This window comes from Juglans regia, chromosome 16 (assembly GCF_001411555.2).
Source record: "Juglans regia cultivar Chandler chromosome 16, Walnut 2.0, whole genome shotgun sequence".
Lineage (NCBI taxonomy): Eukaryota > Viridiplantae > Streptophyta > Magnoliopsida > Fagales > Juglandaceae > Juglans > Juglans regia.
The window spans coordinates 795,371-814,365 of record NC_049916.1 but is presented as its reverse complement, the minus strand read 5'-3'; the positions used below and the strand labels follow the sequence as shown (position 1 = coordinate 814,365).

General features: G+C 31.9%; 1 pseudogene; it reads left to right on the top strand.

The window, feature by feature from the left end:
- The first annotated feature begins 4,305 nt into the window (after positions 1–4,305).
- Positions 4,306–8,931, top strand: LOC118344865 (annotated as a pseudogene).
- The last annotated feature ends 10,064 nt before the right edge of the window (positions 8,932–18,995 follow it).

Sequence of the window (18,995 nt, the reverse complement as noted above, 5' to 3'; positions counted from 1 at the left end):
AACTGAAGTTGTGTACAACTTCAATTTTTCAAGTGTAATACCCTTTGTCAACATATCAGCAGGGTTCTTACTTCCATAAATTTTCTCAAGTAACAATTGTCCACCATCTAATGATGATCGTATAAAGGGATACCTTATCTAAATGTGCTTAGTCCTGGAATGAAACATTGGGTTCTTGGCAAGGAATATGACACTCTGACTGTCACTGTAGAGAGTGCCCTTTTGATACTTTTTACCCAATTCCTCTAAAATGCCCAATATCCAAACCATTTCCTTTGCAGCTTTTGAAACTGCAATATATTCAACTTTTGTAGTAGACAAAGAAATTGTCTTCTGTAGATTGGAACCCCATGAAACTGCAGTACCACCTAGAGTGTAAACAAACCTTATGGTACTTTTTTTGCTACCAGTATCTCTAGCTAAATCAGCATCAACATAGCCCCGTACCTCTAAGCCCTCTCCTGAGAAACACAAGCATGTTTCTGAGGAGCCTTTTAGGTACCTCAAAGTCCACTTCAATACTTCCCAATGTTGTTTTCCAGGGTTACTCATGTATCTACTCACAACTTCTACTGCATGGGCAATATCTGATCTAGTGCAAATCATAGCATACATAAGTGAACCAATAACTGAGGCATAAGGAACCTTACTCATATAGTCTAGATCCTCTTCTGAATTTTGTGCCTGATCCTTGCTGAGTTTGAAGTGATTGCCCAAGGTTGTGCCAACTGGCTTGGCCTTGTTCATATTGAACCTGCTGAGTACATTTTTCACATACTCAACCTGTGAGAGTCTCAATGTGCCTCTGACTCTGTCTCTGACAATTCTCATGCCAATGATTTGTTTTACAGCTCCCAAATCCTTTATTGCAAAGTGCTCTGACATCTGCTTCTTCATATTATTGATCTCATCAATATTAGACCAATCAATAAGCATGTCATCCCCATATAGTAACAAAATAATGGATGAATTGTCAAACTGCCTGACATAACAGCAGTGATCTGTTTGACATCTGATGTACCCTGCACTGCACATGATGCTGTCAAATTTCTTGCACAACTGTCTAGGAGCTTGTTTTAGGCCATACAAGCTCTTCTTCAGTCTGCAAACTGAACCTTCATTTTCCTGTACCACAAACCCTTCAGGTTAGTGCATGTAGATGTCTTCTTCAAGATCTCCATGAAGAAAAGCTGTCTTCACATCTAACTGCTCAAGAAATAGATCTTCAGTAGCAACTATAGCCAAAACTAACCTAATGGTTGTGATCTTTACCACTGGAGAAAAGATCTTAGAGTAAACAATACCCTGTTTCTGCTGAAAGCCTTTTACAACGAGTCTGGCCTTGTACCTCTTACTGCCATCATGCTCAGTTTTCACTCGGTACACCCACTTATTGTGTAATGCATTCTTCCTTGATGGAAGTTCTATCAACTCCCATGTCTGATTCCCTAGCAAGGAATCTATCTCATCCTTCATGGCCAACTCCCACTTGTTAGAATTTTCATCTTGCAAGGTTTCTTAGTAACTCTACAGTTCTCCACCATCTGTCAACATAATATAATTCAAAGTAGGTGAGAAACGCTTTGGAGGATGAATAGTCCTAACTGACCTACGAACTGCAGCTGTAGGAGTGGATGGCTCTGGATCTAAATGCGGAATAATAGGAATCGGCGTACTGGACCCACTCTCCTCGTTACTCATTTCTCTACACTGCACTGTGGCCTCTGGTTGGTCATCCAAACTCACAAATTCAGACTCCTGAGGAGATGCTTCAGCAATTGTACTAGACTTGTCCTTGTACACAATCTTCTCATTGAAAATCACATTCCTACTTCTTATAATCTTCCGACCCTGATCATCCCAGAAATGATAGCCAAATGCCTCATCTCCATAGCCAATGAAATAACATTTCCTTGATTTAGCCCCAAGTTTACTACGAACATCAAAATAAATAAGAACATAAAAAAAACAGCCAAAAGTTTTAAGATGAGAAAATTTGACCTCTTTCCCGCTCCAAGCCTCCTCAGGCAATCCACAATCCAATGGAACTGATGGCCCTCTGTTTATCAAGTATACTGCAATGCTAACTGCATCTGCCCCGAAATTAAGTGGTTGCCCAGCGTACAACCTCATGCTTCTAGCACGCTCATTTATGGTTCTGTTCATGCGTTTGGCAACTCCATTTTGCTGTGGTGTCCCAGGAATGGTCTTCTCCATTCTGATACCCTGAGTTGCACAATACTCTTTGAACCCACCATCAATATACTCACCACCATTATCAGACCTCAAGTATTTCAGCTTCAAGTCTGTCTCTGTCTCAACCATGGCCTTCCAAACTTTGAGCACATTAAATACATTAGATTTATGCTTAAAAAAATAGACTCATACCTTCCTGCTGTAGTCATCGATGAATGTGACATAGTAACGAGAACATCCAAGGGATGTCACTGGGGAAGGTCCCCACACATCATGTGCACAAAATCCAGTTTTCCTTTCTTCAGTGTTCTGCCACTCTTCAAGAAACTGACCTTATTTTGTTTTCCCATAATGCAACTCTCACACATACTGAGATCAACTGACTTTAGTTCTGGTAGCTTGCCTCTAGATAGAAGTTCTTTCACGCCCTTCTGACTCATATAGCCAAGCCTGCAATGCCACAAATTTGATGTGCTCTCTGTAACGGTAGTAGCAATAGTATTATTCAAACCAGTAGTCATATAGTGTACCAGTTTTTTTACCCCGAGCCAGTACCAATGCCCCTTTGGTGACCTTCCAGGTGCTATCTGAAAACACCACTAAATGACCACAATCATCAAGCTACCCAACAGAAATGAGATTCTTCTTCAACTTAGGAATGTGTCTGACCTTCTCCAAGGTCCATTTGTTCTTGTTAGGGAGTGCAATGTCAATGTCTCTCATCCCTACTACATTCAAAGCCTCTCCACCAGCCAGATACACCTTCCCAAAATCACCTGCAACATAGTTCTGCATTATCTCCCGAAGGGAAGATGTATGGAAGGAAGCCCTTGAATCAAGTATGCTGTCATCAACTGGACTATGAACTGCAAGCAATAGTGCATCATGTACTTCTTCAGTTACCACATTAGCACTATCCTTCTCCGTCTTCTTAGGATTTCTGCAATTCTTCTTTATGTGGCCAGCTTTGCCACAATTCCAGCAAGTTGCCTGCTGACCATGCATTGACTTGCTCTTGTCCCTGTTCTTTGATTTTGATCTGCCTCTGTTTGAGTTCATGTCATGTGCTATTCCCCGAGAGTCAACATTCAGTGCTGAACTCGAACCTGAGGTCTTGCCTGAATCTCTCATGCGCACCTCTTCAACCAAAATCAAATCACGGATATCATTATATTTCAACTATGACTTACCGACAGAATTACTGACAGCCATTCTCATGGCTTCCCAACTATTTGGCAGTGATACTAATAGTATCAGTGCACATATCGCATCATCAAATTCAATTTCAACAGACGAAAATTGATTTGTGATGGTATTAAAATCATTCAGATGTTGTGCAACAGACATACCATCTGTCATCTTCAAATTAAATAACTTTTTCATTAGATGTATCTTGTTATTCGCTGACGGCTTTTCATACATACCTGACAAGGCCGTTATGAGATCTGCAGTCGTCTTCTCCTTGATGACGTTGTGTGGAACGGATCTCGACAGGGTTAACCAAATAACCCCAAGAACCTGTCTATCCAACAGGGTCCAATCAGCAACTCACATGCTCTCCGGCTTCTTCCCCAACAATGGAAGATGAAATTTCTTCCCATAGAGGTAATCTTCTATTTGCATCCTCCAGTATCCATAATCCGTGCCATCAAACTTCTCGATACCTGTTACCTTCACTTCCTCTCCAGCCATCGTTTTTCCTCAGACCCGAACATTGGCTCTTGATACCAATTGTTGTGAAAAACGATGACAATAAAGTAAAAGCAAACACGGGAAAAACAAGCAATTACACACAACATAGTATTTACATGGTTCAAAAAATTACCTACGTCCACGGGAGATGCAGAGGATTTTTATTTCTTGAGAAATCACAATACAATAGTATAGGGTGGCTACAGTTCACGTTGAAACAGTCACAAGTTAAGAACAAATCCCTTTTATACATAATGGTGGAAATCCTAAAAACATCAAAAATAGTGATGTTCGCTCGAGCGGTGTGTCGAGCCTGCATCAAGCGAACCTGTTTCCCGCAATCGCTCGAGCCATGTGTCGAGCGGCTCTTCAAACGAAGCTCTCTGACTTCCCTCTGCTCGAGCTGTGTGTCAAGCAATGCCGAGCAAACTCTCTGACTTGCGTTTGCTCGAACGGTCTGTCGAGCTATCTTTGAACGAAACTCTCTGACTTTTATTCGCTCGAGCGACTAGACACTCTGCTCGAGCGGTGTGAACTAGACTCCACTGTACAATGAGGTCTACATATAATGGATCACCTCTATAAAACCATCTTGATGACTCTGATTGCCCAAAAAAACAAGATTTGTTACTATAACTTTTTGGTCACTCTGCACATACATTCCAATTGGATGGAATCCCTGATTTTTCTAGATTAAGTTTCCACCAATCAGAAAAACTAGTCACTAAACATGGATAATTTATTGAATTTCACTTTTCTATTTATGCAATTTGTTGTTTATTGATATTATTTCTTGTCAAAATCTGTCAATACATCAATCTAAGTACGTTGATACTGTTGACAGCTGATGTAAGATGGGGAAGTCCTACAAGCAGCTCCTTATCATGATTTATTGGCCTCAAGCCAAGAATTTCAAGAGTTTGTCAATGCACACAAAGAGACTGCTGGTTCTTATAGGCTTGCTGATGTTCCCGTTGTCGAAGAACGAGGAACATCTGCCAGAGATATTAGGAGGACATACAGAGAGAAGGAATTTAGAGGATCTAAAGGTGATCAATTGATTAAGTAAGAAGAAAGAGAAATAGGAGACGCAGGATTTAAACCTTATGTACAATATCTCAATCAGAACAAGGGGTTCTTGTACTTCTCCGTGGCCAGTCTCAGTCACCTTTTATTCGTGATTAGTCAGATATCAAAGAACTCTTGGATGGCTGCTAATGTGGAAAATCTCAATGTCAGCACATTGCGGTTGATCTTGGTTTACTTGCTAATTGGATTTTCCGCAACACTAGTCTTGCTATGCCGATCGATTTCCACAGTTAATTTGGGTCTTCAATCGTCAAAATCTTTATTTTCATAGCTTTTGAACTCCCTTTTTCGTGCACCCATGTCTTTTTATGACTCCACGCCTCTGGGAATGATACTTAGTTGGGTATACATCTCAAGCAAAAAATGTGTTCATAGATTGATTATGATTTGTGAAAGTAACAAGGTGTTGTATCTTTTTGTTATTGTACAGGTCTCATCTGATCTAAGTATTATTGATCTTGATGTTCCTTTCAGCTTTACATATACTGTTGGGGCAACCACTATTGCTTACGCAAATCTTGGAGTACTGGTTGTTGTTACATGGCAAGTCCTTTTTGTCTCCATAGTAATGGTTTATTTAGCAATTCGCTTGCAGGTAACAACATACTTGTCGTATATTTGTAACGCTCAATGGTCTAAGTTTTCCCTCATGCAGTACATTTCTTACTCACATTTTAAGGAATCTTTAAACCTTAACTTGTGATATGTGATGCTATTAATAAAACTAGTTGTGTACCCAAGCTATGATGAGCTGGCTCAATAAAAACAAAGGAACATCCTTTGAAATTTACATAGGTAATTGATGAATACATGTAGTGAAAGTTACAGCGTGGATGTTTTAGATGATTTTATTGTAAGCACTTGAAAGTTGAAATCAATAGCAATGTAATCTGCCAAAGTCAGGATGCCACCATGTAAATTGAATTTTGTTGGGGCCAAATAGTTACATTTTTGTGTGTGGTAGGCAAAATGTTTTGAAATATCTAAGACAATGTTTTGAATCTAAACATAATCTCAGTTACTTAATCTTTTTAGTTTTGTATTTTGTAAGCATTTTTGTGTTACCAACTAATCCATTCATTTCTTCTAGCGTGTTTATTTTGTCCTCTCTCTTTTCCTGCAATGGATATTATTTCTTTTTTGCAAAAAAACTTGAAAATAGGGGACATTTTTTCTGCTGATTAAATCAATTGAATACTTGTAACAGCCTACATGCCTTGCTCTCAAAACTGGAGCATCCTTCTTTTCTTGGGGAAATCTTATCTTAAGTCTCTTTTATATGAATAGTTAGTATAACAATCATGCCATTCTTTATCTACAGAGGTATTATTTTTCCTTTGCAAAAGAGCTGATGTGTATCAATGGCACAACCAAGTCCTTGGTAGCAAATCATCTAGCAGAGTTTATAGCAGGAGCCATGACTATAAGAGCTTTTGAGGAGGAAGACTGGTTTTTTGCAAAAAATCTTGACCTAATAGACACAAATGCTAGTCCTTTCTTCCATAGTTTTGCTGCAAATGAGTGGTTGATCCAAAGATTAGAAACAATTAGTGCAATTGTTCTTGCATCTGCTGCACTGTGCAAGGTATTACTTCCTCCTGAAAATTTTAGCTCTGGTAAGTAGTAGTTTTCCTTGAAGAGTAGTCATTATTGCTTTCTTCTAGTGTGTTCTTTTTCTTTTTTTTTTTTGTCTGAGCAAGCAATCTTCTTGTAATTACAGTTACTTTATGGATCCTTCAATTTAGAAATTCACTTTTGAGTCATTTTTAGCACAAAATGTTTGTATCAAATTATTTTTGTTACGAAGATTTTTTATTAAGATAACAACTACTTTTGTTGCAGGGTTTATTGGAATAGCAATTTCTTACGGTCTTTCATTAAACATCTCCTTTGTCTTCTCAATACAAAATCAGTGCACGCTTGCGAATTACATCATTTCTGTAGAAAGGGTAAACCAATACATGCATATACCCAATGAGGCCCCAGAAGTAATAGAAGGAAGTTGTCCTCCAACTAATTGGCCTTCTTTGGGTAAACTAGAGATACTTGATTTGCAGGTAAATATTTATTTGGTTTTAATGTTAGAATTACAGAAAGTTATCATGCCAAGAGTATGAGAAATTGAGAATATTGACCTTAAAACATATAAGATATAGGCCCGATACACCTCTTGTTCTTTGTGGAATCAGTTGCACATTTCAAGGAGGGTAGAAAATAGGTATTGTTAGCAGAACCGGCAGTGGAAAGACTACTCCCATAAGTGCTCTATTTCGTCTAGTGGAGCCAGAAGGAGGGAAGATTATAGTAGATGGCATTGACATTTCTACGATTGGACTTCATGATCTGCAGTCACGTTTTAGAATCATTCCTCAAGATCCTACTCTTTTCAATGGTACCGTGAGATATAATTTGGATCCCTTGTCTCAACATTCTGAGAAGGAAATATGGGAGGTACTTCTTCATGTCTCTTACACCTTTGGTTGTTTTGGTACAATCATTAGGTTTGCCTCATTCTTGTTTTGCTTGTTTATCTCATGGGTTGGGAATATTGAACAATGGGTGATTTTCATTTGAAGGTTTTGGAGAAATGTCAGTTTCAAGAGGCTGTGAAGGAGAAAAAAAAGGGCTTAGACTCTGTTGGTAAGGCTCTGACATTTTGGTAAACTATTTGCATCTACATTTGGTTGTGTTCACCAATGACAACTAAATTGTTTTAGAAAAAAAAAACTTGTTTTTCAATTGTTGAAGATGGATCAAATTGGAGCCAAGGACAACGACAATTGTTCTGCTTGGGGCATGCACTTTTAAGGAGAAGTCGGATATTAGTGCTTGATGAGGCAACTGCATCAATTGATAATGCAGCAAACATGATTCTGCAGAAGACAATTCGGACTGAATTTGCTGATTGTACAGTGATTACGGTGGCCCATAGGATACCAACAGTGATGGATTGCGGAATGGTTCTTTCCATCAGTGATGGTGAGTTACATTAATTACCCTAACCCTCATCCATTGAATATTTCCTAGGCAGCATCATCGTTTAACTCTCATACATTAATTATTTTTTTTCAAAGCGATGAATGTGTGGCGCTTGCATATTTCATGACTGCATGTAGTATTACTCGTTTTTCTTTTAGGGGTGGGGGATGGGGGTGTTGTCCCCTTGATAGTGATTAGTGTATGCCAACTATGTTTCTAATGGTAAATCCTGTATTTAACTTGAAAAGGCCTTACAAATTGGTGTGGTAGTCCTATGTGGCACTGCCATGCCACGCAATGACCTGATATGGGTGCCATGTTAGTTTCAAAAAATAAAAAATAATGTTAAGCCACAAAACTAAAAATAAGAAAAAACATGGGAAAATGGGTGCCATGTCAGGTCATTGCGTGGCATGCAGTGCCACATAGGATTGCCACCTAGGGCTGCTACGACAATTTGTGGTCACAGGGTGTGGATCTATCCACCCCCCCTAGGGCGGTTGGTCCTCAACCCCAAAAGAAGTGGTCTGCCGCAATGGACTGACGGGGGTGGCCGAACACCCAAGTTTTGTTTTAAATTATTATTTTATTTTTTAAAGCTAACATATATAAGACCCATTTCAGTTTATTTGTTGACATGCACTACCACATAGGACAATCATATCAGCTTGTATGACCATTGTGGTAAAAGATTAGTATGTCTCAAATTCTTGGATCCAACAGCTGGTGTAGAAAATTAAGGAGGTGATACTAATGTCCACGTAACTAGACAAACGACATCATAGAATTATGAAAAAGTTGATAGAGATGTGCAGTGAATTATCAAGTGTTGAAGATTTTTGAAAGAAATCGTTCCATTCTATTTCAGGGAAACTAGTGGAGTTTGATGAGCCAACGAAACTAATGAAGAGAGAAGGTTCACTTTTTGGGCAGTTGTCTCGGAATACTGGTCTCATAATCTGTCAACAAAATTGAATTGAATCTACCAGTAATTTCTTATCCAACCATTTTTCTCGGGCTTGGTAGCAATAAGGTGAACAGTGAAATGTATCATAATGCATATTGCAAATATAAATGGGGACTAGAGATCAACCGGAAGATCAGGGAGCGAGCCAATGTTCTATGTATCTCTAGCCATATTCAAATGCCGCGCTTCCTTTCACTGAAAGGCAATGAATTAATGAGAAACTAAAAAGGAGCCAGACTTCCATGAACTTTATATTTTTCTCAAAACCAGCTATTATTTATCAATAACCCTTGCTTGCAGCCTAATGTCAATCTTGCGCCACTCTTATTCACGATGCAATGTGATGCTATATCAGGAATTTTGCTATTTGAAGAGAAGGACGACGCAAGTGCTCTCTCCCTATGTATATATATGTCTGTGTGTCGTTTTATCAAAACGAATCCTTTTTTTTTTCTAAGATGCATGGGATAATGTGTTTCGACTTGCACCTTGAGATCATAATAAAAATACAATCACGATCATATTTTTATTATCATCCTTTATATATATATTTTGGTTTTTAAAATAATGACCATTTTTTTTTTAATGAAACATTTAAGATTTGACCACCCAAGCATTCACCACGCCGGAGGGTCTAATGACTAGAATTCTAAAAATGCTACTCATGGTAGAAGGAGAAGTGATACAACTATAAAGAGATTTCATAAAAATAAGTTCACAAATTGATTTGACTTTATGTGATACATTAGATCTTATTTACAATAAAAGTATAAAAATAATTTTAAAATCTGACATATCATATCAAGTCACATCAATTTATGAGTTTATTTTATAAAATATTTTTGTGACTAAATTATTTTTTGAGGTAGAAGGAACTAATAATATGGTATTTATTTAGGAGAATTTAGCGTCAAAATGGTGGACATATTTGTTTCTCTGATTTAATAATATGATATATTGAGTTTTCTATTATTTGGGATGGGGGAAGTGAACTTCGTGGGAGAGTGTGGAATCTTCGAACTTTGAAGGGAGAGTTTGGAACACACAAACAAACATGAGCGGACTTTTTCTTTTGTTAGAGCATCCTCATTGGCTTGGCCAAATGAGAAGGTTGGTTAAAATTTATGTAATTGAAGTAAAAAACATCCCACATTGAATTAGACAAATCTAAAATAATTTAGATTTTGGTTACAGGGGTTGGATAAAGATAGAGAATTACAATTGATTCACCAAATATTAAAATATGAATTTCTCTTTCCAAGAAAATATTAAAATATTAGTTTCTCACTCTAAGCAAAAATACTATTTGGTTTGTAATTAAGAAATTTAGATAAAATTTTATATAAGTTTAATCAAATATTTTTTGTTATTAGTATTAAATGACTTTTGAAAATATGATTTTTAAATATTAATCTAATTAGAATATAATTATTATTAATATTTAATTGGTAGAGCTCCAAAATGTGATAAAAATAAATTAAAAAAAACTATTAAATTAATAATATTTTATTATTATATAGAAAGTAAATGTATAATCTAATGTAGAGATTGCATTTAAATGAAATAGAAAAATGTAAAAAAGTCTGATATTGACTAAATTTTAAAGATTTATTTGACCAAAGCAATAAGGATGCTTTTAGGTTCTGGAGGCAACTATTACCCAAAAAAAAAAAAAATTCCAATTATCCAAAGACGAAAAACATATTCACAGTCGCGAATTTTGCGATCCCGCCCAAACCAGGGGTGGACAGCGGTGGCCCGCCCCTTGCTACCCCACCCCCACATGGGCAGGCGGGCAACCCCTCACCGCCCATGCGGTGACTATAGGCATGGGAATTTTGAAAATTAAAAACCGAATACATTAAAAATTAAAATAAAAGAAAAAAGAAAAAAAAAGGGCTTTGTCTCAACTCTCAAGACCGGCGTGAGAATATTGAAGTAAGTCGAGTGAAAACAAAATCCCACCTCAAGACCGGCGTGTGACGGTGATCGTGGGCGGTTTATTCAACACACAATGGGATTTTTTTTTAACGGGTGAGGGACGGAGGTAGGGGAACGACTGACGGGCTAAGGGGGATGGACTCAATGGAGTCACGGAGGGGGTAAAATTCTAGTCTCTACATCGCTGCTGCTGCTTGCATTGCACTGTTGCTGGAAGTTTGGAAGGGGAGAGGGATCGCTGATGGAGTTTGAGGATAGGGAACGGAGGAGTCGAAGTCTAGAAGAAGAGGGAGGGGTGGGGGTGTTTAAACCCTAGGTCGAAACGGCCCCGTTCGCCATTTCATTTAGATTTTTTTTTTTTTTTTTACAAATTGTAGACCTAAAACGACATTGTTTCACTCAATTAAGTGAAATGACATTATTTTATATAGGTATAATTTAAAAAAAAAATATATATATATATATAATCGGTTGATTTAGTGGTTTGAACTAGGTTCAAACTGGAACCTAACCGGCCGACGTCTATTTTGATATATTTCTACTACTTTTGACCGATTCGGTATTCTGATAATCGGTTTGACTTGATTATAGCCCGTTTGAACCTACGTGTTTTTCCGCCCATATAGTTCAATAGAGCAAAAGATAAACTCGTGTGCCCTAAAAAATGTAAATATGGCCCAATGGTTGACAGTAAATATCGGCACTAATAATATCATGATGTGTGTGTATATATATATATCGTGTACATAATGAATTGGTGCAGCTAGCTAGGTTGGACCGACGTTGGAGTAACATAAATACGTACTGTGACGCACGCGGTGACGGAAACAACTAAATTATTAAGCGTACGCCATCGATTCATGGTGTTAATTATTAGCCTGTCATCTTCGAGTACTACTGTGAGGCTGGCTAGCCGCAAACTTGATCGAAGGCGACGCAGCTTTCAAATAATTCTAGTCGTGATTGAGAGGTACTGATGGAGTACTTGGAGTCTTGGACGCTTGTCATGCATGTTTATATATAGGAAAATGATTTACTTACAACGCATTTTACAATATATTGTACAATAATGTGTTAAATGAAGGGTATTATTATAAAATCATCATGTTTATATATATATTGATAAGATGTTACGGCACGTATGTAGAGCTCAAAGTATTAATATATTTTATTAAAATAAAAATAATGTATATATCTTATTATTTTATTATTAATATATATATTAAAAATTATTGAAAGATAGATTATTTATAAATTATTATAATACTTTCCTATTATAATGAATACGAAAAGAAAAATCTACATGAATATGTTTTTCTATTATAATATGTTTTTAAATTTGAAATTGAATCCATGATTATTATTATAATAAATTTGTTTTATTAGCATATTTAAATATATTAATAGTGGAATAGAAACTAATAGAAATCATAAAAGTAACCATAAATAAAATGTAAATAAAAATACAATTGTATCTCTGTGTTCTGTAATTATTACAAACGGATGGAAAGTTAATAAAAACCAGTATATTCTGTTAAAACAAAAAATTTCTGTTAAAATAAGAAAATTTTGTTTCATAGATTCTTTATATATATTGATATATATATATATATATATATAATTTTGAGAAATCAAGCAGCTACGTGGAAATAACTTTTATGATTTAAGTGGAAATTCTTAAAGTTAAAAGAAAAATTGGCGCCACGCATGCCACCCACGTGTAAAGTTAAAGGAATCCAAGTTAAAATTGGCTGCCTAGACAGCAACCCATCAAATGAAGTTAACCCAGATGAAAGCTTGCGTGACAGGCATGCATATAATTACATATATCTACGTCCGTTCGCATTTTACATATTGTAAATATAGAACTTATTATAAATTAATAGATAAAAAATTTAAAAATAATGATCTATTTTATCGATAAAAAAGTTCAACTAGAGCGCATTTTCTGCATGCCGTTCATTATGTATATACAGGGCAGTTTAGTCAAAAGATTCATTATAGAATATATTCATTAACTTTAGACCGTCCACGTGATGTACGTTCCTGGCCAAATGTACAGTAGTATCCATTAACCCAAGGGCCAAGAGTGTCGTTGTCACAATATAATAATGACAATAAGGTCAATTTTAGCCAACTGCTAGTTGACAACCTAATCAATGTCATCATTTTGAAAATGTTGTAGTTACAGATATGTCCGAGGATTCGATTTGCTTTTAATTTTTTTATTTAATGATTAAGTAAATATTTTTATTATTTTATTTTTAAAAAAATAAATATTTGAAGAGTCTAAAAAAATATTTGAAAAAAAGTAAAAAATAAAAGAAAATGCAAGCTGAAGTTTCACAGATGCATAACAGTGTATACATGTCATTGTTCTCGCTTAAATACTTTCATCGATGGTGGTTGACGTTGTCTTATTATTGATTGTGTTTTTCTTGTCTTAGGTTGTGATTAGGTAACCAAGTATTCTCAATACTTTTCAAGTATTCTCATACTTTTGAAAGTATTTCACATGCCAAACAATTTAAAATACTCTCAATAGGACCCACAAACCCACTTCAATCTTTACTCATAACTATTCACAAACATTCTATAATACTTATCAATATTATATATAAATAAAAAATAAAACTACTATAATATTTATCACTATTAAATATAAATAAAATAAAATCACTATAATATATAAATAAAAAATAAAATCACTATAATATTTATAACTATTAAATATAAATAAAAAATAAAATCATTATAATAAATGAATAAAAAATAAAATCACTATAATATATAAATAAAAAATAAAATCATTATAATATATAAATAAAAAATAAAATCACTATAATATATAAATAAAAAATAAAATCATTATAATATTTAGCACTATTAAATATAAATAAAAAAATAAAATCATTATAAAATATAAATAAAAAATAAAATCACTATAATATATAAATAAAAAATAAAATCACTATAATAAAATAACTATAATATATAAATAAAAAATATTTATCACTATTATATATAAATAAAAAATAAAATCACTATTATATATAAATAAAAAATAAAATCACTAAAATATATAAATAAAAAATAAAATCGCTATAATATATAAATAAAAAATAAAATCACTATAATATATAAATAAAAAATAAAATCACTATTATATATAAATAAAAAATAAAATCACTATAATATATAAATAAAAAATATTTATTACTATTATATATAAATAAAAAATATTTATCACTATAATATATAAATAAAAAATAAAATCACTATAATATATAAATAAAAAATAAAATCATTATAATATATAAATAAAAATAAAATCACTATTATATATAAATAAAAAATAAAATACTATAATATTTATCACTATTATATATAAATTAAAAATAAAATCATTATAATATTTATCATTATTATATATAAAAGTAAAATAAAATCACTACAATATTTATTAATATTAAAACATCACTATAATAAAATCATTATAATATTTATTACTAAAAATAAAATCACTATAATATTTATGGGACCCACACATTTTTCAACTACCTACTTAAAAGTCAACAACTCAATATACTTCACACAACCAAACAACTCAAAATACTCTCAATGGGACCCACAAACTCACTCCAATCTCTACTCATAACTATTTACAAACATTTTCAACACTTCTCAACACTTTTCAACACCCAAACGTACCCTTAGTCATGCAAGCTGGAATTTCATAGGTGCTTAACAGCGTATGCATGTCATTGTTGCAGATGATATTTATTAAATTTAAAGATAAAAAGATATTTGATTAATCCAATACTAATATTTTAAGGCCCAGTTTGGTTGGTCAATACATGAGAACATCTCATCTGAAATTATTCTATACAATAGTTTTAACTATCTAATCATAATATTTTATCTCTTAAATTTTAAAAAATCTATTTAAAACTTAAGGTCAAATTATTTTTTTTAATAATAAATCTTACTTTTTTTTAAAGAAAGTACGTGGAGAATTATATTCTAAAATTATATCTAATATTACTCTTAGGCCTCGTTTAGTATATTCTAAAATTTTATTTTATTTTATTTTATTTTTTAAAATGTTTGAAGAGTCTAAAAAAATATTTGAAAAAAGTAAAAAAGAAAAAGAAAATGCAAGCTGGAGTTTCACAGATGCATAACAGTGTATACATGTCATTGTTCTAGCTTTAATACTTTCATAGATGGTGGTTGACGTTGTCTTATTTTTTTAATCAAATGAGGTTAAATGTGAAGTATGATGGAAGTTATATAGTAAAATTTTTTAAAAAATTATCATTCATCAATAAATAATTTTAAAATATCATAAATAAAGAGTTTTGGATTTGAATAAAATGCCAATTAAATGAAAAGAAATGCTTTGGATTTTGAATTTGGAATTTAAAAAGTATTTCGAATGAGTTTTGTTTTGAATTATTATTTATTTAGTAATTAAAAAAATATTTTTTAATGATATTGTGAATTTTTTTAATTTTTTAAAAATATTTATAATGATTAAAATAATACATAAAAAAAAATAAAATAAAATGTGCTATTCGAGACAATTATTCGAAATTTTTTTGGAGAAGTGTATTGTTACTCATTTCTCTTTATTTTAAAAAGTCATCGATGGATAAGACAAGATAGACTGATAGAGAATAGCTTGTAATGTAGTTGATGCAATTTTGACAAAAAATAATTAGTAGTGATAGGTTGGTTAGCATAAATTTATCTTTTATTTTTGTATTTATATTTTTTTATTATTTTTAAATAATTTTAAAAAACAGATAAAAAATATCAATGCACTTTTTTAATTATTAAGTAATGATAAAAATTAAAAAAAAATATATATGAAGTGTTAAAAAGAGATGTCAAAATAATTTTTTTCAATATATATATATATATATAAAGTAACTGAATTTTTCATACATATTTTATACCATTTTTTTAATTTAATAATTATGGCAGGATTTTTTTAAAACTTTATATATTTTATTTTATTTTTAAAAGTATTTAAAGTGATTTAAAAAATATTTTTAAAAAATTACACTATTTGGTCAATATGAGTATTTGTTTTTTATTTAAAGATGAGTTGAGATGATTTATACATAATAAAATAAAAGTTAAATTATTTATTATATTTTACGTGAAAATTTAAAAAAATTGTTTTGAGATTTTAAAATGTTAATTGTTTATTATATTTTATGTAAAAATTTAAAAAAATTATAATAATAAATTAAAAAAATAAATTAAAATGAATTGAAATGTAATTTGAATTCAATAAAGGCCTGAATCACTGAAGTGGTTGCAGCACTGCTCTTTTGAAAAGTCATATTGATATTATATCATAGCTGTATAAAATTGCTGCTTGTTTTATTTATTTCTTTTAGGGTTATTTAATTAATTCATCTTATTTTATTATTATAATTTTTTAAAATTTTTATATAAAATATAATAAATAATTAAAATTTTGAAAATTTAAAAATAAAAATAATATTCTAATAATATTTTATTCAACTTTTAACTTTAATCACAATTCATAATCTAAACTTTTATTCATATAATAAATATTTAATAAAATAAAGAAATAATAAAAATTAAAAAAAATATATAGAATATAGAGGGTAAAGAAATTGGGAAGATTTATTCTTATTTCTATGGAGTGTGGACTAGAGAATGCATGTACTGTTAGATGAGCAATGGGACATCGATAACACGTGATGTAGAGGAAGAAAAGTAAAAGAAATCTGCAATCAATTACACAAGATAACGTCATGTCTATATCCACTGAACGGTAGAAAATTACTTTATTTTAATTTATAATAAAAATAAAAATAAAAATAATAGTTATAATCATGAATTATATAAATATTACATAATTATTTAAAAAATAAAATAAATATATGATTCACATAAAAAAATAATATTTTTTCAATAATAAATTTTATTTTTTTTAGATGACTACATTATATTTATATAATTTACGATTATATATAATATTATTCGTAAAAAATAAATTACAAGAATTTAATGCGTACTAACGGAAGGATATGGTAATGATAGTACGTATTTATAAGAAATTCTAATCATCTGACCTGGTCGGATCAAGAGCTAAAATGGATTAAAGACTCCTGATCTCCATGATGCCAAACCTCGTTGAAAATTTAATAAATAACCTCAATGAATTATTATCGAGTGTATTAACACAATATATAATACTTACCGATATGTATGAATAACTAAAATAAAATATTGAAAGTTATTAATAAAATCCTTCCATAATTATTAAATAAAAAATAAAAAAATGGTACAAAATATGTATAAAAATATTCGGTCACTTTATTATTATTATTTTTAAATGAGAAATATTTTGGGTCTCGAATAAATTTTTTTTTTGTTTTTATAGTAATTAAGAAATTATTTTTTAATGATATTATAAATTTTTTTTATTTTTTTAAAAATATTTATGATGATTAAAAAAATATATAAAATAAAATAAAAAAATAAAATAAAATATACTATTCGGAAAGTGTAACCGGATTTTTTTCGAAAAGTTTAGGCTTCGTTTGGATTTTAAACTAATCTCAACTAATCTCAACTCATCATTACAACTTTTTCAAATCTTAATACAAAATATAATAAACAATTCAACTTTTTTAAATCTTAAAATAATAATAATATTAAAAAATAATATTCTAATAATATTTTTTCGAAAAGTTTAGATGCTGTTTTAAAATTGTATCAACTACCGTCCAAGCTGTTCCCTATCTTGTCTCGTCGATCGAGGAACTTTTTAAAATAAAGAGAAATTAAGGGAACTTTGATCTACTCTACGCATCATTTTGTTTAAAAATATTAATTTTATTTCAAAATTTATAACAATTAAATTATTTATTATATTTTATTTAAAAATTTAAAAAATTATAATAATAAAATAAAATAATAATTTTGTTTTGTAAACGGAATAAAAGGAAAGGACAAAATTTCATTTTTTCTTCTACCTTCGATAGCAGGCCACACTTTGAATATTTTTTATTTTTCTCTCTCAAACCATTGCGATAACAAAGATTAACACAAAATTTTATTCTTTCTTTAGTGCAACGGACCACACTTTAAAGCAAATAACATTTTTTATTTTCTTTTTTCTTCGATCGATATTAGATCATTGCGGCGATAAAGGTTGACACAGATATTTTTTCTTCTTTCACAGGCCATATTTCTGGTTTCTTTTTCAAAGGAAAAATGAGAAGCATCAAAAGAAGAGGCCATTGTCCCTTTTCGTTTTTTTTCTTCTATTTTCCATTGCTTTCCTCAATCCAAACTGGTCAGTCTTTCCTCTTCACAACTCCTTTCATTTCTCTTGTCCTTTTTTTTTTTCTGTAGAGATATTCAAATTATAATTAAGGCATCACTTTCTCTGAGTTACTGATTCTCAAGTAATTTCATTTTCATCTAAGGGAACAGAGGACCATTTCTCCAGCAAAACCATTTCTCCAGCCAACAAAACCATTTCATCTCGTTTCGTTGCCGTTAACGGTAGCTTTTGGGCTCAGAGAAAAGAGCTCGGGCGCGAAGACAAATGGATCTCAGCTTTGAGTTTGTGATTTTGAAGAATCTCAATGCTAGATCAAGTCAGAAGAAAGAACAAATAAAATGGAAGCCACGTGGGCTGCGTAGCAAATAAAACGTAAACAAATACAAATGTAAGTACACGTAACGCTACTATTGGTTAAAAAAAATAAAGAACTTCTGGTAATCGACAATCGATCCAAATCATCGACATACATACATGCATGCATGAGAACGTGAAATTGAATGTGTGGGTGATGAATGTGAGACTGTCCCTTTCAGGTGACCAGAAACGCGTGAAATTCATCCTACTCTCTCGCAAGAGAAATCCAAGTGTGATTCTTGTACTAACCTAGGCTATCATGGCTAAAAATGAGCGAGCATCAACCTTCCGAGTATAATTTTCATGCAATGACGACAACCAGAAGAAGACACATGTCCATGTAAAGAGAGACGTGAGCCATGACGACATCCTACTCCGATCCAACCTCATTAGTGTTATGTTGTCTTTCATTCAAGATTTTTTCTATTAATGAAAAAC